General features: G+C 46.6%; 1 pseudogene; it reads right to left on the reverse strand.

The window, feature by feature from the left end:
• Positions 1–161: 161 nt before the first annotated feature.
• On the reverse strand, positions 162–13987 carry LOC125174411 (60S ribosomal protein L7a-like; annotated as a pseudogene).
• Positions 13988–23790: the final 9803 nt, after the last annotated feature.

Here is a 23790-nt window from a genome sequence, read left to right on the forward strand (position 1 = left end):
AAGGGCAGGTGAGACCTGTAGCTAATTCTGTTTTTACACTTCAAAAAGAACACTCAAAAGCGGAAGGGTCTCATCCATCATTATCATTGTTAGTATTGTTATTACTACTAGAAAGAGAATGTTTTGGTACTTTTATGTACAGAAAATTCAACAGCATACACTTAGCCCAGTTTGGTGGCCAGTTTTTTAGCCTTTGCCTTTGGACCCAGGACACTGCCTCCCCAGTGATGGCGGATCTCATCATATCTGTCATTGTCATTGGTTCTGATGGCTTCCACCAGCTCAGCCAGAGCCCCTTTGTCTCCCAAGTTAAGGTGACAGTGGTGCAGGTCTTTCTGTGGACCAGAAGCCCCAGCCTGGCCTTCCCCTTGATGATGCAGGAGGGAACCCCATGTTCCGACACAGGGCAGCCGGGAAGACAGCTGGCTCAGTGGGATCCACAGCACGTGCAAACACGCCCAGCTGAGCCTTCTTGTTTTCCACTAAGGTGGTGACAGTATTAACCCCAGCTGGAAGGACAGGCGGCCTCTTCGTGGGGACATCCCCTTTGCTGGCATCTTTCTCCTCAGCCTGGGACCAACGATCTCGGCTTCTTCTCTCGCTTCGACTCTGGTCTGTATTTGTGGGCCAGCATAAGCAGTTGAGTAGCTGTTGGCGATCCAAGGCCAGGTGGACTGGTTAATAGCGGGAGGCACTTTTAGACACTTATAAAGAATGGCTCTTTGCTGCTGCAGCTGGATACAGCGGGGCCATTTGACAAAGCAGGTGACGTCCTATTGGATCTGGATGTCTGATCTGATGCCAAGTTCTTGGGTCTTTTCTCAAACAGCGGATTGACACTTCCTTGGCCTCCTACTTTTTTTTTTTTTTAATTTTTTTTTTAAACGTTTATTTATTTTTGAGACAGAGACAGAGCATGAACAGGGGAGGGGCAGAGAGAGAGGGAGACACAGAATCGGAAACGGGCTCCAGGCTCTGAGCTGTCAGCACAGAGCCCGACGCGGGGCTCGAACTCACAGACCGTGAGATCACGGCCTGGGCCGAAGTCGGACGCTTAACCGACTGCGCCACCCAGGCGCCCCGGCCTCCTACTGCTTCACGAGAGCAGGGGCCAGGGCCACCTTCTTCCCCTTAGCCTTCTTTCCTTTTGGCATCTTGGATGGGCTGGAGGAGACAGAAGGAAATTATTTTTTAACTGCATACTCAAGGAGGCCAGAACCTTCTGTCATTGTACAAAGAGTCTGTGAGCTGGCGAACAGCAATGATATCTTGTGGCAGGCAGCACTCTAAGATGGCCATGATCTCCACTCCCTGGTGTTTCTCCTGTGGCCGTTACTTCAAAGGGCATAGAGATTTTGCAGCTGTAGTTAAGGCCACTAATCAATTGGTTTTAGAACAGATTGTCCCTGCGGCTCTAACCTAGTCACATGATCCCTGTGACTGCAGAGTGTCTTCTCCAACTGGCAGCAGAAGAGTACATCATCGAGATGGACTCTGCTGGCCTGGAAGAAAGCAAACATCCACGACGTGAGCCCTGGCCAGAGAGGGTGGGCTCGTGCAGCTGAGAGTGGTTCCCATGTGACAGCAAGGGAAAATGGAGACCTACTCCTGCAGCCAGCCGTAAGGAAAGATTTTTTGTTTTTTTTTTTAATTTTAGTTTATTTATTTATTCTGAGAGAGAGAGAGAGTGAGAGAAAGCACACGCACCAAAGCCTAGGGGCTCCTGGGTGGCTCAGTCAGTTGAGCAATGAGCTCTTGATTTCGGCTCAGGTCATGATCTCATGCTTCGTGGGTTCAAGCGCCACACTGGTCTCGGTGCTGACAGCATGGAGCCTGCTTGGGATTCTCTCTCTCTCTTCCTCTTTCTCTGCCCCTCCCCTGCTCTCTCTCTCTCTCTCAAAAGAAATAAATCTTTAAAAAACAAACAAAAAAAAGGATCTACCAAAGCCCAGGGTACACTTTCTACGATCTGATCTATCCAAGTTAATCCTGAAGGAATCAAGTTCTTAGCCTAGCAGATCCTGTAAGCAGGTGCTAAAATCATGTGAAACAGAGAATAAACTTGCCAATTCCAAATGGAATCCCCTTTGTGGCACGTGCGCGCGCGCACACACACACACACACACACACACACACACACACAATGGTAGAGCTAAATGTTACCACGTATTTTGCCCATTTTCAAGAGGGAGAAACTACATTCACCACTCTAACCAAGAAGAAGAAAACTGCACTGGACTTAACTCAGAGAATAAAGCGCATCTCTCTCCACTTGCGCCAGCCTCCCTAGTTTCCTTTACGTCTCTGGAATGTGCTAAGCTCTTCCCTGCTCTCGGGCATTTCCACAAGTTTTCCTTCTGCCTGAAATAGTCTTTCCTCCACTCTTCATATGGCTGAGTCCATCCTTAAGGTTCCAACTTAAATACAATTTCCCAAAAGCTCCTGTCTCTGACCCCCGAGGCTAAAGTTGGTCTCCAGTGTCAGTCTCCCCCAGCTTCTGCTCTTCCCTTTTTGGCACTTTATCGCATTCCGTAATTATATGTTGATTTCTCTGCTTGCTGGGCCACTAGAATATAGCTTTATATATTATTCAGCACTCTTTTGGTTGCAAGCAACAGAAAACCTCTCCGCCTTGATTAAACTATAAAAAGAGGAGTAGCTTGTATGATTCAAAAAAAAAAAACAACACTGCCCACCCCCCCCCCCCCACCCAGCCTCTGCAAGGACAAGAACGATGGATACCCCGCCCCCTGCCCTATAGGACTTCTCAGTCCTCCCACAATTCCAGCCACTATAGAAATTTGGACACCACCACTCACATTTCAGATTCCTAGGAGAGAGCATCTGGCATGTCAGGCTGGGTTGGGTTTCTGCCCTTGGACGTCACTGTAGGTGCCAGTGATGGGCTCAGGGTAAGAACCAGAAAGCACAATGTGTTATTTTGTCATTAGGAGGCAGGAGGGACGAGGTGGATGCTGTCGGTAGGGAACATACCAACATGACCACTTTGACCGAACCTGGACTGTGGGTAAGGCTCTGGATTGAGCTGTGTTACTGTGTCTGTGGGTCTTTTTCAGTCTCGCTGCCAGTCTTTTCCGTGTTTGGATAGCACCCGCTTCCAGCAGGTGTTGCCACCATCAAGAGACTTTATCTCACTGTGCCGAGGTGCTACGGATTGAGTATTTGTGCCTCCTCCAAATTTATATGTTGAAACCAAATCTCAAGTGTGATGGTATTAGGAAGTGGGGCCTCTGGGAGGTGATTAGTGACCTTACAGAAGAGGCCCCGGAGAGTTCCCTCACCCCTCCTGTGACGTGAGGACACATGGGAGGGCGACCTCAATGAGCCAGGAATGGCGCTCACCAAACAATAATGAGTCTGTCATGACCTTGATCTTGGACATCCCAGCCTCCAGGGCTGGGGGAAATACATTTCTGCTGTTTCTAAGTCACTTAGTCTACGGTATTGTGTTATAGCGGCCCAAACACACAGACAGAGATTTGTATTGAGAAGTGGGGTTCCCCTCGAATGTGAAGGTGGCTTTGGAACTGGGTATTGGGCAGAGGCTGGAGGAGATTGGAGGCTTGTGCTAGAGAAAGCCTACACTGCTGTGAATGAAGCTTGAAAGGCAATTCTAGTGACAGCTCAGAAAGAAAAAGAGAGCCAGAGAGGAAGCCTCAATCTTGCTAGAGAATACTTGAGTGATCTTGAACAGAATGTCACAGAAATATGCAGGCTAAAGGTCATCCCAGTGAGGTCTCTGATGAGGAACATGTTACCGAACAGTGGAGGAAAGGCCATTCTTGTTATCAAGTGGCAAAGAATTTGGCTGATTTGTGCTCAGGTTCTAGTGTTTTCTGGAAATTAGAATCTGCATGTGGTGACTTGGATATTCAGCTGAAGCTATTTCTAAGCACAATGTTGAAGGAAAGGTCTGCGTTCCCCTGACTGCTTATAATTAAATTCGAGAAGAGAGAAATGACTTGAAGATGGGCTCGTTCACCAAAGAGGAAGCAGAAGTTAAAGATTTGGAAAATTCTCAGCCTATTAATTTTTTAAAAAATGACGCAGGGTGATGGGCAGAGAACACTGCGGATGTGGCCTAACCACAGCTGATAAGGAGACTATGAATCAGCCACCTCAACAGAAGCCTAGAGCTATTATCCGAGTCGTGGAAGAACCACCACCTGAGGGAACTCACAGGTCACCAGAGCGGCTTCTGCTGTTCACGTTACCTCCGTCTTGCTGCTGGGGCTGCTTCAGATCACCAGCTCTGCTTCCCACAATTAGGTGGGGGTATGGGGGGGCGGGGTGCTAGTGTTTCTGAGCTGCCCCGAGCGTGGCTCCTGTGGACCTAGGGCACTGTGGTCACCCCTCCAGAAGGAACCCGCAAACTCTGTCAGTGTCTCTATGGCACTTTCTGCAGAATGCATGAGCTGTGGGGGCATGGCTACTGACACCCAGATTTCAAAGGATGCCCAGGCACAGAGCTGGGGGAGGGGCCATTAGGTTAAGTCATGGGGGCCAAGTCCTCCTGAAAAAGATGCAGGGAGGGGGGCTTTACCCTAGTAGGTCCAGAAGGGGAGACTTCTGCCCCAGTGGGCATGGAGGGCAGAGCATCAAGCCACAGAAGATTACTCTCATGCCTTAGGATTTAATGCTGTTTGCTTCATTGGTTTTTGGACTTGTTCAGAACCTGTCATTCCTTTCTTCTTTCCTATTTCTCCCTTTGGAACGGGGATGTCTCTCCTGTATCTGCCCACCGTTGTATTTTGGAAGCACATAACTTGTTTGATTTCATAGGTGCACAGCTGGAGAGGAATTGCCTCAGGACAAATTGGGAGTTAAGGCTGAATCTGGTTGAGATGATATTTAGCTGAGACTTTGGACTTGGACTTTGGAGTTGATACTGGAACAAGTTAAGGCTTTTGGGGCCATTTGGACGGAATGAATGTATTTCACGTGCCAAAAGAACGTGACTTGGAGCAGAATGTCATAGAATATTTGTGAATACCAGTCTGTGATATTTGGTTATAGACTAAGACAATAGATGAACCAGATACCATATGCTAATCTAGCCTATGTGTTCCACAGAGCTGGAGGAGTCCAAATGCACCCTTGACGAGACAATCTCTACAGGAGGATGTAGTGAGAAAAAGTAGGCTCTAGAGAGAGCCCATGAATCCAGCCTTACCGCTGTGACTTTGGCCAAGTCATTTAGCCTACACGTCGATTTCCTCATGTATAAAATGGGTATAATTATATATACTTATGAGGACATTGCTTTAAGTGGCTAATAAAGCCTTTTCGGGGATTCCTTATTTACCGTATTTTCTGTACCACCTATCACCATGAGAAATTATTTTATGTATACATTTATACCCTTATCCCCCCACCAGAGTGAAAGCTCGAGGAGAGCAGGAGCTTCCTTGAGTTATTCAAGGCTGTATTTTCGGTGCCCGGCACATTTTAGCTCTTTAATAACTCTCTACTGAATAAATGAATGCACGAATGAATAGATGGACACCCAAGAGGGAAACAGAAGGGAATATAACGGGGATCACTTTTCCTGGCATCTTCCGTGGAGGGAGGGGACTGAAGAGCTCCAGGAAATAGACTGCACCCTATGAGCCACGTTTTCTCTGTTCATGTTATTCTGTTTGTTTTCCTTTGGTCATCCCCAAGGCCTTCGTCATTCTTTTTAAACATTCCTACTGTGTCTCCGCAGTGCCACGGGGTAATAAAGGTTGAGGGTTAGAGGAACCCCTACCTCTGAAGATACTAGGACACCGGTGACAATAGCTAATGAGCCAGGAATCCTGACGGCAGTGCCCCCTCTGTCCTGAATCAACCTGAGAACTCCCAGGCGGTTTATCTGAAGAAGGCAGCAATTTCCTTAACACTTCCCTACAAGTATGAGGATCAAATGACATAACTTATATTTTTAGTACAAAATTGTTTAAAGTTCATTTGAGAGAGACAGAGCGAGCGAGTGGGGTTGAGGCAGAGAGGGTGAGAGAGATCCCAAGCAAACTCCGTGCTGGTAGTGCAGGGCCCGATGCAGGGCTCGAACTCACACACCTCAAGATCATGACTTGAATCGAAACCAAGAGTGGGACGCTTAACCGACTGAGCCGCCCAGCCTCCCCGTGACCTAACTTCTATATAAAGCGCTTGACATATAGTAAGTCCTACGTGAACGTCTGTTCTAAAAATTACCCTAAAACTCCATAATCCCAGCTCAGTACATACTTTTCCTTCAGAAATTTCTAAACATTACCACTGAGTGATAAACTGTACTTTCTCAGAATTACTGCCAGCTCTGGCCCATGGTATTTCCTCTTTTTCAAGAGAAAGAAAAAAAAAAAAGCAAACTGGTCCCTTCTTTCTCAACCTTGTGGCAACTGAGCTCTAGCAGAGGAAATGTAAATTGCGCGACGAGCAGCCAATCTGAGGTGTAATCTCATGGTTCTCATGTAAAGAAGTTAAACAAACAGTGGAATGCCTGACCCCTTATTCTGAAGTTTTTCCACCTGCTTTGTAATTAAACACCCGTTTATAGCCCTGGGGAAAGCCCGGGCTAGCTGCACATCACTGCAATCAATTTTCAAGCAAACTTCTTTGTGGGCCTGACAAGATTCCTCTGAAGAGTCAGCCCCCCCCCCCCAAAGTTCCTGGGGCTCTGGGGAGACCCAGCCTGTGAGGATGACCTCTTGGAGCCAGGAGCGCCATCTCCTGAGCAAACCCCGTTTCGGGCAGATGGGTCACCTTTTTGCCCGGGGCTTTAGAATTATTTGTGAGCTGTTTTTACGTTTTAAAATACTTCAGCCTGTTTGATCTTGACAAAGCTCCTGCAGGGCTCCCCTGGGAAATCTCAAATTCTAAGCTTTCAGAAATCCAAGGAAGCTGGGGAAGGGGGCTAGTGAAGCTCAGCAGAGCAGACTTCCCTGGTCAAACCCCCTTCCTGTGAGAGCTTGGGGAAGGTCCTTAACCCCTCTGTGAAATGGGAATAACAGTATGTGTCTCGTGAGTGTAGAATGAAGACTGATATCTTGGAACAGTGCCTGGCACACGGTATCATTCAAAAAATACTTGTTTCGGGGCGCCTGGGTGGCGCAGTCGGTTAAGCGTCCGACTTCAGCCAGGTCGCGATCTCGCGGTCCGTGAGTTCGAGCCCCGCGTCGGGCTCTGGGCTGATGGCTCAGAGCCTGGAGCCTGTTTCCGATTCTGTGTCTCCCTCTCTCTCTGCCCCTCGCCCGTTCATGCGCTGTCTCTCTCTGTCCCAAAAATAAATAAACGTTGAAAAAAAAAAAAAAAGACAAATGGTAACACACAATGTGCTCCTACGCCTTTTTAAAAAAAATGTACAACACCTCTCTTGAGGTATTTCACGTACCATACAATTCACCCCTTTAAAGCGTGCCTTGCTTTCTTATGTATCATTTATCTCAGTTCCATGTCAGCATGATCGCATCCATCCTGTTCTTTTCTCTGACTGCATCTCATTCCACTGTATGGATGTACCGTGATTTTATTTACTCCCAGATTGCTGGGCATTTAGGTCGCCGACAGTGCTCCCATGATAATGAATACCCTTGGACTTAGGTCTTGGTGCGTGTCCAAATATTTCCCTGAAGTTTCTCTTCTTGTCCCCCTTTCCTGGGAGACTGGATCTGTTCCTCAGTTACGTCCATAACATCTCTCACAACCCAACACACGCACGATGCTCGCAAAACGTACCTCCACACTGTTGTTTTGGCCTAGGGTTTTAGCACATATTGGGCAATATACGTTATTATTATTATTGCTACTGTTATTGAGACTGAGCATGAGGACAGTGGCTTGGCAGGAAAGCAGCAGGGAAAAAATGGGGATATTTGTGACTTCATTTCGATAGAACACTATTTACTAATTGTCGAGGCTGGGTTTGGCAAGAAATACTCATGGACACACCATGTAGGTCATGAAGCCCATTTCTCTACAGTTCCCCTCCCCCAGTACTTAGAAATGAACTCACACAGACTTTCATAAAGCTCATCCTTAGTGACCAAACAGTTCTCCTAGACAACCCAAGGCTGACATGAAGACTCCTGAGAACTTGTCCAATAAGGGACTAAGGGCATTTCTTCAGTCTTTTTTATAACAATACCAGGAAACACTTGCAAAAGCTTTTGCCACACGCCAGGCATGACTCTAAGCGCTTTACCTGTATTAACTTGGCTGCTCCTTACGACAAGCCTGGGAGCTGTTACTGTCACAACCATCTTACAGATAAAAAGCGGAGGCATATGGAGGCTGTACAACTTGTCCAAGGTCTTCCAGCTAGTGAGCCAGGAAGCCAGCATTTGCCTGGTTGCTGAGCTCCTTTGTATCATTAACTGCCCCTCTCTACCGCTGCAGAGATTGCGCTAGTGGCTTGTTTTGTGTCTAAGTAACATCGTGGGAGAGAACCCGGCTCTAGCAGGATGGGCACACAGAAGACACAAGACACATTGTAATCAATGTTCTTGTTTTATTCCTGAGAGCCATATTCTGCTTCTTGTTAAAATTCTCCATCAGAGGTGCATTCTCTGGAGTCTTAAAGGCTTGGGGAGGGGGGGTCTCCAATGGAAACACAAAAACGCCTGGGGAAAAAGAAAGCCTCCTTGATGGGAGTGAGTTCCCTGAAGGGAACAAAGCCGTAGGCTGAAATTCCTCTCTGCAAGTGGCTAGCTGTATGGCCCTAGGCACTCCTCTTTATGGTCAGTAAGCCTCAGTTTTCTCACCCGAAAGAATGGGATAATATGCGTTCCAGTGAGGCTTCAATGAACTTGAAACGCTCCCCACAGGGCCTGGAGCAGGGAGGCTGTGGAGAGTGGTGGTTAACACATAAACCCGAGAGTCTAAATGCTTGGTTTCGGAACCTGCCTCTGCCATTCAGCAGCTGGGCCACCTTGGGCAAATCACTTGTGTCAGTGCCTCATCTGCAGAATGGGGCTTTGGACGGGACGTACAGGAGGACGCTGTAAAAATGAAAGGAGCTCCTGCGGTGTACCTACTCGTAGGGGTAACAGGTGCGGCCATCTTTATCGTCCGGATTGTGTTCTTAATGCTTGTATCAGTCAGGGTTCTCCGGAGAAACGCTTTGTTACCCATTTTAGTAGTTTGCTTGGGCTAACAAAATACCACAGACTGCATGGTGAGACTGGGTGGCTTAAACAACAGAAATTCATTTTTCATGGTCTGGAGACTGGAAGTCCAAGATCAAGGTATTGGCAGGTTTGATTTCTTCTGAGGCCTATCCATGGTGACCTTCTCCTCACGTGGTCTTTCCTCTGTGTGCACACATCTCTGAGGTCTGTGGGTCGTCATCTCCCCCTCTTATAATGACACCAATCAGACTGGCGTAGGGCCCAGCCTAAAGGAATTGTTTTAACTAATCGTTTTGTTTTTTGTTTTTCCTCTAAAGACCCTATCTCCAAATGCAGTCACCTTCCGAAGTACCGAGGGCTAGGACTTCAGCATGTGAATTTGGGTGGGACATGATTCAGCCTATAATGGTGTAACATCAACTCGAAAGGATTGCTTTGAAGATTAAAGAAACAAGGCACCTGACAGGTTTGTGACGGTGTCCGCACATAGCAGGCACTCAATAAAAGCTATTTTCTTTCCGTCCTCTTGAAGACCCTTCAGAATTCTAACAAATGATGAGTTTAGGCCTCAGCTGGTGGGAACCTTAGAAGGGAATTTGGAGAACTGATGGGAATCCTTGCCAGCTGAAAAAGAGAAAGATTCCTTTCCAGGGCTTGCCAAATGTAGTGATTCTCAAACTTGAACATGCGTCTGAATTCCCTGGCTGGCTTATTGATACCCAGAGGGCAGAGTCAGTAGGTCTTAGACCAAGGATGAGCATTTCCAACAAGTTCCCAGGTGATGCTGCTGGTCGAGGATGAGGGGGCCACAGGTTGAGAACCACAAGCCTAGTGCCTCAGAAGATAAAAATTAAGAAAGGGAGGGGTAGGGGCGGGAGGGAAGGCTCCGGGCAACAATGGCTTTCATAGACGTCCTGGGCTGCATTCTGAGATGTCCAGCATGATGACCCCAAGTCTATGTCCTATATCTCCACTGTTCCCCAAGGGACAGGACTGAGGAAGACTTTCCATGCGCTTTGCAAGAAGTCAACCTCGTTCAGCTCCTGTGCCCTTCTTTGCCGTCCAGGTCCCCTCCTCCACCTGGTCTGTGCTGGCTGCAGCCCGTCGTCAGCCAGCTGGGCTCCCCAGGCTGTTACAGGCTTAAGGAGAAGGCAGGTTCCCAGGGAGAGGCTGGCCCCTTCACAAAGCAACAGCTCCCGCAGGAGGGAACAAAGCCGGGCCTCTAGAAATGTCAGCTTTTTCCACAGAGCCGACTGGATGATGTGAGAAGGCAAGGATTTTCTCCTTCTCATTCAAGTAGTTTTTATGTGTCTAAAGATGTTTTATGGAAACAGAAATTGTACCTGATAAAGTGCCAGCATTAATCCATTTGATGTGTTTAAGGGAAGCGTTTTCACAGCAACATATCATGTTAATGTAATTCTGATGGATAAGAAATGGCAGAGGATGATTTCAAAAGATCTTTTTTTAACATGATGAGAAAAAAAGAGAGTGACTTCCCATTTTATTTTTTCCTGTGAATAAGTGTATCTTTAATCCTAATAGTATTTGCTGAAATAGAGTTTTGGCTAAAATCCAAAGGGAGTTTTCAGAGCTGGGCAATTTCTTTTTACATCTGCTTCACTGACGCAGCCATCAGACAAGGAATTCAGTTCAATAAACATTTATTGAGCCCCTACTGTGTGTCAGGCACTATACTGCCTTCTAAGGAGCTCACAGGTAAGACAAGAGCCCAACAGATGACAAGGATGCGTGACAGCTGGGGAAAATGCCCCCTGCTATTTTCACTTCATCAGGTGTTCTATTAAATAAATCCTTACTATTCTCTGCAATAAGGAAGCACATCCCCCACCTACCTTGTACTAAAACCTTGAAAATGTTTGTATTTTAAAGCCATGTCTCTCCCCACTAAGTCCCTGAACATCCTCTTCACCAAAGGAAGTACAGAATTAAAGTACATTTTCAAAGGTGTTTCGTATGCATGTTCAAGTTTAAGAGGCCTCTGGTTTAGAATATGTGAATGAATTTTTTAAAAACGTTTCCTTAAAAAAAATAATAAACATTTTTGAGAGAGAGACACACACAGACGCGTGCCACATGCAAGCCGGGGACGGGGGGGGGACAGAGAAGCCGAAGCCAGCTCCTCGTTGACAGCAGAGAGCCCGATGCAGGGCTCCAACTCAGGAAATCGGGAAATCATGACCTGTGCCGAAGTCAGACTTAATTGCATCCAGGTGCCCCGACATGGATGCATTTTGATTCATTTTTTTTTTTTATTGCAACAAGTTGTTTATTATTAATGAGAATCAAAACATTGTGGTTGTCAAAAGCCTGGCTTGTTTTTTGTGTATTTGAGGATTTTTTTTCTTTCTTCAACTTTTTTTTAAATTTATTTTTGGGACAGAGAGAGACAGAGCATGAACGGGGGAGGGGCAGAGAGAGAGGGAGACACAGAATCGGAAGCAGTCTCCAGGCTCCGAGCCATCAGCCCAGAGCCCGACGTGGGGCTCGAACTCCCGGACCGCGAGATCGTGACCTGGCTGAAGTCGGACGCTCAACCTACTGCGCCACCCAGGCGCCCCTATTTGAGGATCTTTAATGTTGCTCTCACTCACTTGCATGACAGCAGGCTCACAAGGATCACCCCACAGCCTTGAGGGCACCGGTGGGGGGGCAAGATAGAGACTCTCCTCCATCTCGGTGGTTTGGGCAGAAAAACAGGCCAAAACCAAGCTGACCTAGAAAGGACGAGGGTGTGTTCCAGGCGGGGGCTCCCAAAGCTGGACCTGTGGTCGTGTGTAAAAACAGGGCTAGGGCTCCAATTTAGTCAAGTTACACCAAGACACTTTGAAAAGCAGCCAGCAGAATGAAGAGGAAAAGGGGAGTGGAGAGGAGGAGGGGAGAGAGAAAGGTCACAGTAGAAATCGTGTTGGCTTCATCTTCCTTTGGGATTTAACTCCCAATTGACGGGAAGACCACCTTTTAGAGACATAGCCTTCCTAAGTTGGGGTTCAATGGTGTCCCCATCCCAGTGGGATACATGCATGTTTGTGTCCAGTGAAAAGGGTTTCCAACCTTTTGTTTTTTTCCAGTTTATTTTTGAGAGCAAGTAAGGGAGCAGGGGCGTGGCAGAGTGAGAGGGAGAGAGAGAGAATCCCAAGCAGGCTCCGCCCTGTCAGCACAGAGCCCAGTGTGGGGGCTTGAACTCAGGAACCGTGAGATCATGACCTGAGCTGAAATCACAAGTTGGAAGCTTAACCAGTTGAGCCGCCCAGGCGCCTCCCCCCCCCCCCCCCCCACCAACCTCCCCTCCCCGCCACCTTTTTTTAAGTAGGCTGCCTGCCCAACATGGAGCTGGAACTGACAATCCCTAAGATCAAAAGTCGTGTGCTCCATTGACTGAGCCAGCCAGGCACCCCTTTCCAATCTTTATGAAACTCAGTCATTGTTTTTGAATTAGCACTAGGGTCTTTTGAGAGTTACCAAACGGAAAGGATGTGTTTGGTCAAGAAAGCCTGTTCAATCACGCTTCCACTTTGTAGTGATCCTTCAATGACACCTGGAGCCCCGGCCACAGCTACTGGCTACTGGCACCTTGAAGACCCAGAATAGAATGATCCTATAAACTTGTGACCCTACACCCTAAGGTATATATAGGGCAGAGGGCCCCATCCCCTTTTCTTCTCTTCCTTTAGGCATTTCTTACCCTTCCACCCCCAACCCATTCAAGAGCCCAGGTTATTTCCTTCCTATTTTGTGAGTAGTTATGTCACAGGTGCTGTGGGCACAGCTAGGTACTGGGTCAGATTCGTGGGGAACACAGAACTGTCACCTGGGGTGCTCTCACTTGACTGCGGGGTCAGGAGGGGCCGACTAGCTGAGCACTGCAGAGGGAGGAGCAGGAGCACAGGCCGGGGGGGCTGGGAAGGTTCTGGAACTGCAGAGAATCCAGGAGCGGAAACGTAGCTGGTAAAGGCACGGGATCCTAGAGGAAGCAGTGGGAAGGATGGGAGAGCGTACCCAAGGGTAGAATGTGATTTTGCATTTTAGAAAGAGCCTTCTGGGGGCACCTGGGTGGCTCAGTTGGTTGAGTGTCCCACTCTTGCCTTTAGCTCAGGTCATGATCTCGTGGTTCGGGAGTGTGAGCCCTGCAACGGGCTCTGAGCTGACACTGCAGAGCCTGCTTGGGATTCTCTCTCGCCCCTTCTCTCTGCCCCTCCTGTGCCTGCTCTCTCAAAAGAAATGAACTGAAAGAAAGAAAAGAAAGAAAAGAAAGAAAAAGAAAGAAAGAAAGAAAGAAAGAAAGAAAGAAAGAGCCTTCTGGTTGCGGGTGTTTTGGGAGACTGCAAAGGAGAGAAGCCATTTAGGAGGAGGAAGTCCAGGGGTGCCTGGGTGGCTCAGTTAAGCATTTGACTCTTGGTTTCGGCTCAGGTCATGATCTCACAGTTGATGAGTTTGAGTCCCACATCCGGCTCTGTGCTGACAGTGCAGAGCCTGCTTGGGATGCTCTCTCTGGCCTCCTCTCTCTGCCCCTCCCCCACTCCTGTCCTCCCTTTCAAAATAAATACATAAACTTAAAAAAAAAAAAAAAAAAAAAAAAAAGGAAGTCCAGGAGAGATTTAGTAGAGATTTAGTAGAGATTTAATGTGCTACCACTCTCATGAATGCTGTATTTTTAAAAGACCTCCAAGGCGAGAGTGGTGCTCCACACGCAGGGAGGAGTCCCTGATGGCGGAACCCGGTACACCCAGAGACAGGTCTGGCAGCCTGGATGCCTTCCCTGTGGCTGAAACCACATTGGAGGCAGCCTCTCCACGAGGAAGAACATCAGTGAGGAAAGGGGGTGGGGAGGACATCGGTTAGGAGTGGGGGCGGGGGGGCTGGGGACAGAGAAGCGGGAAGAAGACCCCGGGAGTGTCAGGGCAGCAGGCAACCTGCTGCACACTGGTCTCACTCGGGGGGTGCGGGATGCTCGCACCTCGGCCCAGCCCGACTAAACATTTCTGGGACAGAGCCAGCCATCGGCCTTTTTCAGGCTTCCACGAGGCCGATGTGCAGCCAGGCTTGAGAACCACTGCCCTAACCCGGTGATGCTCAAAGTGTGGCCCGTGGACCAGCAGCGTCACCTGGACGCTGGTTAAAAACGTGGTCCCACTTCGGACCTGCTGAATCAGAATCCATATTCTCCCAAGATCCCTGGGTGACTGCGTACTGGAGTCATCTGGGGAGCTTTCGAGAGACCGTCTCAGCACCTGGGGCCCACCGCTAGCAATTTGGATGTGATAGGCTTGGAGTGTGGGCTGGGCAACTGGACTTTTTAAACCTCCGCAGAGCATTCTCAAGTGCAGACAGGGAGGAGGAGCGGTACCAAGTTCAGAAATTCTACCAGCGTTCTTCATGGCCTCAAAACGAGCAGAGAACGGTGGGGCTCAGGACTCTATAAACACAGACCCTTATAACTAAATGCAAAGTTAATTCGGAAAAGTTATTCAGAGTTTAAAATACTTGAATGGGATTCTGTGTTCTTTTCAGCCTGTCAGTCCTGGAACTGAAATTCCTGACAAGCAAGCGCAGCCAGAATATTCAGTTGGAAATATGCTAACCCTGTGCAACCCCATTCAAGGCACTCAGCCTCGTGTGCCTAAGTGTGTGCGTGCCTGCAGTGCCCACGACAGCAAAAGATCCACAAAGGAGGATGTGGCAGCCAGCCTCTAAAACGGCCCCAGGGGGATCTCCCTTTTGGCATTCGGGCCCTGTTTGCTCCCTTTGTACGTGGGCGGGAGTTGGTGACCAGCTTCTAGCGAATAGAAAATGACAAAGCAATGGGAGGTCACTTCTGAGATTAGGTTACAAGACGACTGTGACTTCCTTCCATCTCTCTCTGCCTCAGAGCCCTTGTGAGGAAAGCAAGCTTCCACGTTGTGAGTGGTCCCGTGGGAGGCCCATGGGGCAAGGAACTGAGGTCTCTGGCCAACAGCAAGGTCCTGAGGTATATATATAGGTGCCAGGGCCCTTCTCCAGTCAAGCCTGCAGGTGTTTGTAGCCTTGTGTGAGAGCCTGAGTCCTTTGTGTGACCAAAACTCAAGAGCCACACAGCATCACTTCCACTGGGGTTCCTCTGTTTGGAGCAGTGGGAAGCCACCCGGGTCAAGGGGAGGGAAAATAAGAGTCCATCGTCTCAGTGGAAGGAATGTCAGTGTCATTGTAAGAATATTCGGGATGAGATACACACACGTGTGTATATGTATATGTATATTTATGTATCAACATGTGTACATACATACACATGAACATATCACTGCGTGGCTCTGAACCTCCTGAAGAACTCTTCAGATCACAACCAGGGTCTGGGTGTGAGACAAAACAGCTCCCACAGATGCAGTCAGTCACCAAGTATTTGTACTCCTCTTTTACCATTACTGTCATCATTAGCATGACATCCCCACCACTGGGGTCCCGGGGAGAGACGAGGAACAGTATTCCCGGCAGAGGGCTTTGGAGCAAGACACATCTGGGTTGGAATCTCCGGTCTACCCTATATACTGGTTCAACCCTATTAACAGCAATCTCTTGGAGTCTGCTTCCTCCTTTGTAAACATGGGGATTGTAATACCTACCAGTGGGGTTGTTGTGAGCATGCAGGGAATCTATGAAGCATCTAGTTCATCATCAGAGCAAAAGAATGCCAGGGTCAGTCAGGAAATGCCCTTCCTTTGGCCAGGAGAGAGGAGAGCTGGGACTTTTTTGGTCCCAGCTCTCCTACAGGCTGCCAGGGAAATGCCTGAAGCCTCTTGGGGCCTGGGCTAACTGTGAACGTAAAGGGTTAAGGTCTGAATTCAGAAGCAAAGGGTGGAGGGGAAGGCAAGGCAGGAGCTGGGGCCGGGCACTATTAGCATGCAGCTGGTAAATGCTGCCCACTGATCCAGGCTCAGCTGTTACTCCTCCCAGAGCCAAAGGAGAAGGATGAAAAACAGCGGGCTTGACTGTTGGTAGAAGGGGTCTCTCTGTGGGAGCTGTTCCATCTCGCGCAGCCCTGATTTAAATCCGAGGAGCAGCCCCTGGAGGGGGGTTTGTGAGCCATGCAATGCTAATTAGCTGCATTGTTATATTTTGTTTTCAACATTAGAGTCCCTCTAGGATTGGAGCATTTCTTTCTCTTGTAAAAATTTGAAATCTTGCTCCTGTGTCCAAAAGTCTCTGCCAGCATCTCCGGGCCGAGGGGCCTGGAAGGAGAACCTGCAGGATTTTCTGGGGGAAGATTTGGATGGAGACTGGTTTCAGTCAAGTGAGAAGTTGCTAATACACCATAACCAGAATCTTCTTTCGATTTTTCATCCTATCGAAACCACTCCTTCAGCTTCCTGAGTTAGCTTATGTTTTTAATGGCTAAGCGTTTTTTTTTTTTTTTTTTTTTTAATGAAAGGGGGCGGGGACAGGGGGTGGGGAACCAATAAAGTAAACGTGGAGAGACTGGAAGCCCCGTGAAGGGGCTGATTAGCTTATGCCAAATTCCCTGCAAAAGCAATTCCAGAAAATTCAAGCTTTCTCTGCCAAATGCCTGGACTGTCTGGGAGCCAAGAAGGAAAGGAGGGACCAGATGTGAGAAATCTTGGCAGGGAGCCCTGGTTGGTTGGGCAGAACCAATTTTCCCAACTTGATCTGATCCCAGAGAGGATCGGGTGATTCAAAAGCTAGTCAGGAAGACAATTGTTCCAAGGCCTTCTGGGTTACTCATAACTCATGCCCTGACTCACCAACCTGGACCCTCTCCAGGTCGAGACAGAGTGAGAGGCTCAGGGTGAGCCCACAGAATGGCCCGCCCAGCCAGAAGCAAACCCAATCTAGACAAGGACTGCGGAATCGGAATTTTTGTCTACAGGGCAAAAGATGCATGCAGTTTATGAGGCTGGTGGTAACCTTCCTATTCCTGAAGGCTGAGTTGAGAGGGAGGCCCATGCATTCCAATAACCAACTGGCATTCTCAAGTGGGTGTAACTTGGCTGTTCCTGATGGGGGCAGTGGGGACTTTAATGCACAGGAAATAAGAGCATGGCCAGGTAGCTCAGTGACTCAGGACGACAGTGAGATGCTTCAGACCTGTAATGTGACTACTAGAAAGGTGACTCCAAGTACGCATGTGACTCTTATCTGTGGTTCACGTTTTGTTTCCTTGGAAGCACTACTTTAGACACATTCAAGTCTCATCTCTCCTAAGGCAGAGTGATTGAGAACATGGGCTCTGGACCCTGACTGCTTAGGCTGAAATCCCTGATCTGCCCTTATCTGGCTGCAAGACCTGGTTAAGTCACAGAGACTACCCGTGTTTTGTTTTCCACATGTCTAGGATGGGACTAATACTAGCATAAAGGTGGGGAAAGCTTGACTGAGAACGTGGACGTGAAGCACACAGAACACGGTCTACAGTAAGCATTTCATACATAGTTGCCTTCGTTATTATCTACACTTCCAAGTTTCCCATAAAACCAAGAAGCAGACAGGGAGGAGTCGGGGATAACGGGGCATGAGATTGCTGCTCTTGGGATCCATCTTCAACCCACTGGTCTCTCCGTATTAACTCGTGAGAAGAAGCATCCTCTTCCCATGGATTTCATTTACGAATTTGGAAACCACAGTCAGAGAGGCAGACTTTCTTAGTCAAGACCGAAGAAGTCAGCCAGCTCAGAATGAGACACTTGGCGTTCTGCCTTGAAATGGGAAGCCGCGGGTTCAAGTGCAAAGAAGATTTGACTCAGTATCAGAAGACGACCTGGGTCTAAATCCTGTTTACCCTAGTAAGAGTCTTAACCTTTCTGGGCACCAGATTCCTCACCTGTACACCAAGCTCTCTGAGTGCCCTCCAGTTCTCTACATTGATCAGAGAGTCTACAAGGTTTTCATCAATATCTACTCTATACCTAGCACTGTGGGAACAGTAAGTATCCCACAAGGAATTTCCAGGCCAAGAGGGAAGACATGTAGTGATTAATTACGTAGATGCAACACACACACACACACACACACACACACACACACACACACACACCAAAAAAATGGGAAAGAAAATATAGGAAGTTGGGTAGGATCATACCAATTAAGGAGTCCTGAGTTGGAAGAATCAGAGAGGGCTTTTCTGCATATGCTGGGACACCATGTGAAGAGAGAGGTGGAAAGCCTCACAGGCAAAGGGAATAGAGTAAGCGTAGGCTTTAAGGTGCCAGAGACAGAGAGAAAGGCTGAGCAGGGAGAATGCATGAAGTGTGGAAGCGTATTGGTTAATTTTATATGTCAACTTGGTTAGGCTAGGGTGGCCGGTTGTGTGATGCTAGACCCGCAGTCTAGATGCTGTGACAGAATTTTAGGCGTGACTAACATTTAAAATCAGGGTAAAGCAAATTACCCTCCATAAAACAGGTGGGCCTCGTTCAATCAGTTGAAGGCCTTACAAGCAAAAACTGAGGTTTCCTTCTCCAGAGCAAACTCTGTCTGAAGACTGGAACATAGAAATCCTATTGGCAGGGCCATGCTCCAGAGAAGAATCTAATCCATTTTTTTAGTTTCTGGAATTTCTGGCAATCCTTTGTATTCCTTAGCTGGTATACATGTCACTCCAATCTCTACCATTGTTCTTAGATGGTATTCTCCCTGTGTATCTGTATCTTTTCTGTACTTAGAAGGACACCAGTCATACTAGATTAGGGTTCACCCTACTTCATCATCTCAATTTGATTACATCTGCAAAGACCCAACTTCCAAACAAGATCACATTCACAAGCCCGAGTGGTTAGGACTCGAACGTATCTTTTTGGGGCACCACAGTTTAACCTACAACGCAGCGTATCAACTTTTTTAGGTAAAATGGTACCCCCTATTTAAGGACCCCTTTACCATTCTCCAGAAATCATCATTTAAAAACAATAAAAGTACAATCATTTAGGGGCTCAAAACCTCATAGAACTTACCTGCCTCAACAATATCGAAAAGGCGGACTTTTGATAAAAACTCTGATGCCTGTTTTAGCTGAACTTCACTTTAATGAATCTTAAAACAAAGCCTTTGCGATTTTCGTCTGTCACTGAACAAACAAACGGTCCTCTTGTTTCTGAATCAGCAACATTTTAAGTGATTCGATGAGGCACCAGCCAGGTCTGGGTGTGCTAATTAGCCCGGAGACATGTTTGCTGTAAACCCTTAGGCCTTGGTTGAAAACTAAACAGTAGGAAGATGCCTCAGAGTTTCCTTCCGTTTCGACAGGGAAGGAAAGTTTCCTCTGTTTACTCCTGGGTAGCTCGTGCTATACTCTGCTTCTAGCTCTCCCTCACAGCCTTCAGATCATCTATCTGCGGAGATTTTCAGCATCTTTTTAAAACCTCACCTTCGGTCTGCTTGAAGAATTTTACCAGAGAGTAAAATAAAGTTTTATTTTTCCACATCACCAACTAAGTTTGGTTTTTGTTGATATTAACCTAAACGCTTCGTCTATATTCTCTCACGGAATCCTCACAATGGCTATCATTTGGCTATCAGTATTAGCCACAATTATAGACGGGTCGCTGTTAGACCTGTAATTTGCTCTTGGTGGCTTGGCCAGGGAGTGGCAAAACTAGTATTTGAACACAGGCCTACAGGGCTTTACTCCTCACCCCATCATTTGACTTTACTGCCTATTCCTCTATTCGCAAAGTCTCAGCTGGCGGCTCATGGACCTCACCCATCCCGTAGAGGAGTCTTGGGCAGTGATTTTTTCTTTTTTCTTCTTTTTTTTAATTTTTGCCGAGGTTTTTACGTTTTATCTTTTAGGTGATCTCCACACCCAATGTGGGACTCGAACTTACAATTCTGAGATCAAGGGTCTCACATTCTACCCACTGAGCCAGCCCCTTCTAGCCCACTCTAATTCCTATTTCCTCACGCTGTTACTTTATACATTTATGTTTCACTCAAGAGTGCATCTGATTTTTGCCTCTGTCTCTCCTACATTCGAGTGCCAGAGTTTAACATCTTTTCCTGTTTTTCTCCGCTTTAACCATTTCAAGACCTTGTTGAATGTGAAGCACCACGTATTTCCACCTGAATTCGATAATTTGTAATTATCACTATAGTTACAACCACTCCGGATTTATAGATATGTTCACCGGTTAGAAAGTATTTTAATTTTCTCACGGATACAGTGGCATTTTTACCTGATTGATGTGTTATATAACAATCGACCTCCCTAGCTACATTTTAAGGACAAGACAGGAACTTGGGGAATATCTAGCTGTTTTTTTTAAGTTTATTTTGAGAGAGAGAGGAGAGAGCAAGAGAGCGCACACACAAGGAAGGGAAGGGCAGAGAGAGAATCCCAAGCTGGCCCCGCACTGTCAGTGCAGAGCCTGACACAGGGCTCCATCTCACGAATGTGAGATCATGACCTGAGTCCAAATCAAGAGGTAGAGGCTCAACCAACTGAGCCACCCAGGCGCCCCTAGCCTATGTGTGGATTAAGTAGCTACTGTCCCACACAAGTGGGACTTTTACATACAAAGATACTTAGCCTGTGAAAATGAATAAAAGGAAACCTCATTTAAAGTGGAGTCAGCAGGCCAGAAGGGGGAGCCCTCACACCCCACCACAAGTCCTCAAATGCTGAAGCAACAGGAAGAGAAGGACCTTGCATTCCCCACAGGAAGAAGCACATCTACACTTCACTACCCCACCAGGAGAAACAAAGATTTTCTCCTTGCCTGGCAACAGCCCAGCCAATGAGAGAGACCGTCACAGCTCAGCCAATGAAAAGCCATGAAACTTAGTACTCCCAGTTTATTCCAGCGGACTTAAGAGACTCTCCCAATACCTCCTTTTTTTCTATAAAAGAATATTCCTTTCCTTTCCAGATTTGCCTATGGTTCTGTCATAGCTTGCATGTCTCAAATTGCAGCTCTCTGCTATTCCCAAATAAACCTGTTTTTGCCGGTAAAAGAACTGACAGTTTTATTTTTAAGGTTATCATACCTTATACAACAATCTTAAATACCGCCGGATATTGGGAAACTGGTGTGAAAGTACTCTTTACGCTTGTGGAGTTGTCTTTTCAAGCCCACCCAGGTGGAACCAAGCTTGGAGTCTTCAAACTGTCTCCCCACCCAAGGGAGAGCAAGAGTTCACCCAAGGAGAATAAGAGTTCGGTGTGATGCAGTTTAAAAATAAACAACTCAGGGGGCACCTGGGTGGCTCAGTCAGTTGACTGTCGGACTCTTGATTTCAGGGTAGGTCATGATCTCATGATATCGAGCCCTGCATCTGGCTCTGTGCTGACAACACGGAACCTGCTTGGGATTCTCTCTCGCCCTCTCTCTCTACCCCTTCTCCACACTTGCTCTCAAAATAAATAAACATTTAAAAAATGAACAATTCATCAGTTCCAAGATTTCCTGCTTCCATAATACCAAATGCCTTACACCAAGTAGAGCATTATCTGTGTGTTATACAACATGGTGTTCCATATTAGCTAGCTATCTGTAGGTTTTGTAATAGATTGACTATTGATTACTGGATTAATCCATGTGTGAAGGGTTATCTGGAAAGCCCTAAATTCTAAAAACCCCTCTCAGAATGAAACGGTCTTCGAAAGCCATGACAGTGATGTGTGGAAGATAAAATGTTCAGGCATCTACACAAGGGGCTCAGGGATCCCTACAAATACCAAGAAAAGTCTTATGATCAACCCCATCCAGAGGAGAAGTCATGCTTCATAACTGCTGTCAAGTTCTCAGCTAAGGGGTCTTCATTTCCTTCACAAGTCCAGTCATATTTCGACAGGGCTCTGAATGAAAGTTACTTCCAAAATTTAAGCCATGTACTTTTCCTTGCCAATTACATTTAAAAAATCAAACCAAAGACTAATCAGCTTCTTCCCTTGACAAAACACATTTAATATCTCATTAGCTTTGGAAAGTTTCACAGCAAATTGGCATTAATGGACACTCTAGAAAGAGCATTATTGTCTTTCCGTCTAAATAGCTACTGACACTCTTTGTTCTTCCCATTTTTTTTTCCTTTTTGGACAGCATACTCTGCACAGTGGCTTTATAAAAACAGAGTCAGGGGCGGTATTAGTTCACCTGCTTCTCTGCATCTCGAAGCTGAGATAGACAAATGGGCTGACAGACCGCTGCATTTCCTTCCGCTGCTTTGTCTTCAAGGGATACTGTGGAAAATTAACTTGAAATATTATCAAGAACCTTTTCTGCTCCTTTTAATTCCAGGTAAAGGAGTTATGCCTCAATGTACTGATCCATTTAAAATACCTGACTCCGTTCCACAGTTGTCAGATGAATAGTAATTGCTTAGCAGTAACTCTTGCACACACAGCCCTTGCAAAATAAAACCACTGTGAGGAGATCACGATTTCAGAGATTCCTTCCAATCTAGGTGTGTCCATCTAGTGGAAGAACACGACTACACTTTAAGAAAAGGTACTGAAAGACTCTTATCTAAAAAATAGCAAAATGAACAGTAAGAAATTGCAAGTTAGGGCTGGAATGGAGAGAAACCTTCCAGGGTTAGGGTACGGTTGTTGTTGTTTTTTTTTTTTTTTAATTCTCATATTGGCCACTAGAGGAGAACCATCACAGGTTTGGGAACCACTAGGAGAAACCCAACAGACCAACCCCCTATCACCAGATAGGATGGTATCTACACTGTCTTCATTCAATTTAATTCACAAGTTTTTAGCAGGCTTTAATATGTCTGTATCACCACGTCTGTTGTAAAATTCTTTAGAGAACGGCAGATGATGCTCTCGGTCATGCATTTGAGCAAACTGTAATTCTTGGAAGAGGTGGGTGATGGAATTCAGCTTCCACTGGAGGAAGATATAAGGAAATTCTGCTGGGAGCAAGTTGCTACAGTTGTAAAACTCGTTGCCAACACTGTCTTTTATGGTATCCAATGCCTATGCAAAACTCACAAGATAAATTTCTACTTAAATTTGGAGGCAGGAAAAATTTTGTCTTTCTAAGCAGTCGTGTATGCCTGCTTTTCATGTATAAAAGAAACTGTTTGCAATATAAAGCTAAATTTACTATAGAAGCACAATAATAAACTACTCCAGGGGTGCCTGGGTGCCTCGTGTCTGACTTCAGCTCAGGGTATGATCTCACAGTTTATGAGTTTGAGCCCTGCATTGGGCTCTGTGCTGACAGCTCAGAGCCTGCTTTGGATTCTGTGTCTCCCTCTCTCTCTGTCCCTTCCCTACTCGCACTCTCTCTCCCAAAAATAACCATTAAAATTTTTTTTAAGAAAATAAACTACTCCAGCTACTTGGCAATACCTGTTTTTTTTGTTCATTTTAACGTGCTTTCTTATTATTGTTATAACCTATTTTCATAGGATTTAATATCATGAGCCATCTCTCCCTCCCTTTTTTGGCATACAGGACTACATTTTAAAAATTACTCCAATTAAAACAAGTTACCACTATACACCTATTAGAAGACTAAAATTTCCATCTTTTCTGACCACAATGTTATGAAAGTAGAAATCAACCACAAGAAAGAATCTGGAAAGAGCACAAATATATGGAGGTTAAATAACATACTACTACACAATGAATAGGTCAACCAAGAAATCAAAGAATAAATTACAAATTACATGCAAACAAAGGAGAATGAATACACAA

Source organism: Prionailurus viverrinus, chromosome C2 (genome assembly GCF_022837055.1).
Source record: "Prionailurus viverrinus isolate Anna chromosome C2, UM_Priviv_1.0, whole genome shotgun sequence".
Taxonomy (NCBI): Eukaryota; Metazoa; Chordata; class Mammalia; order Carnivora; family Felidae; genus Prionailurus; species Prionailurus viverrinus.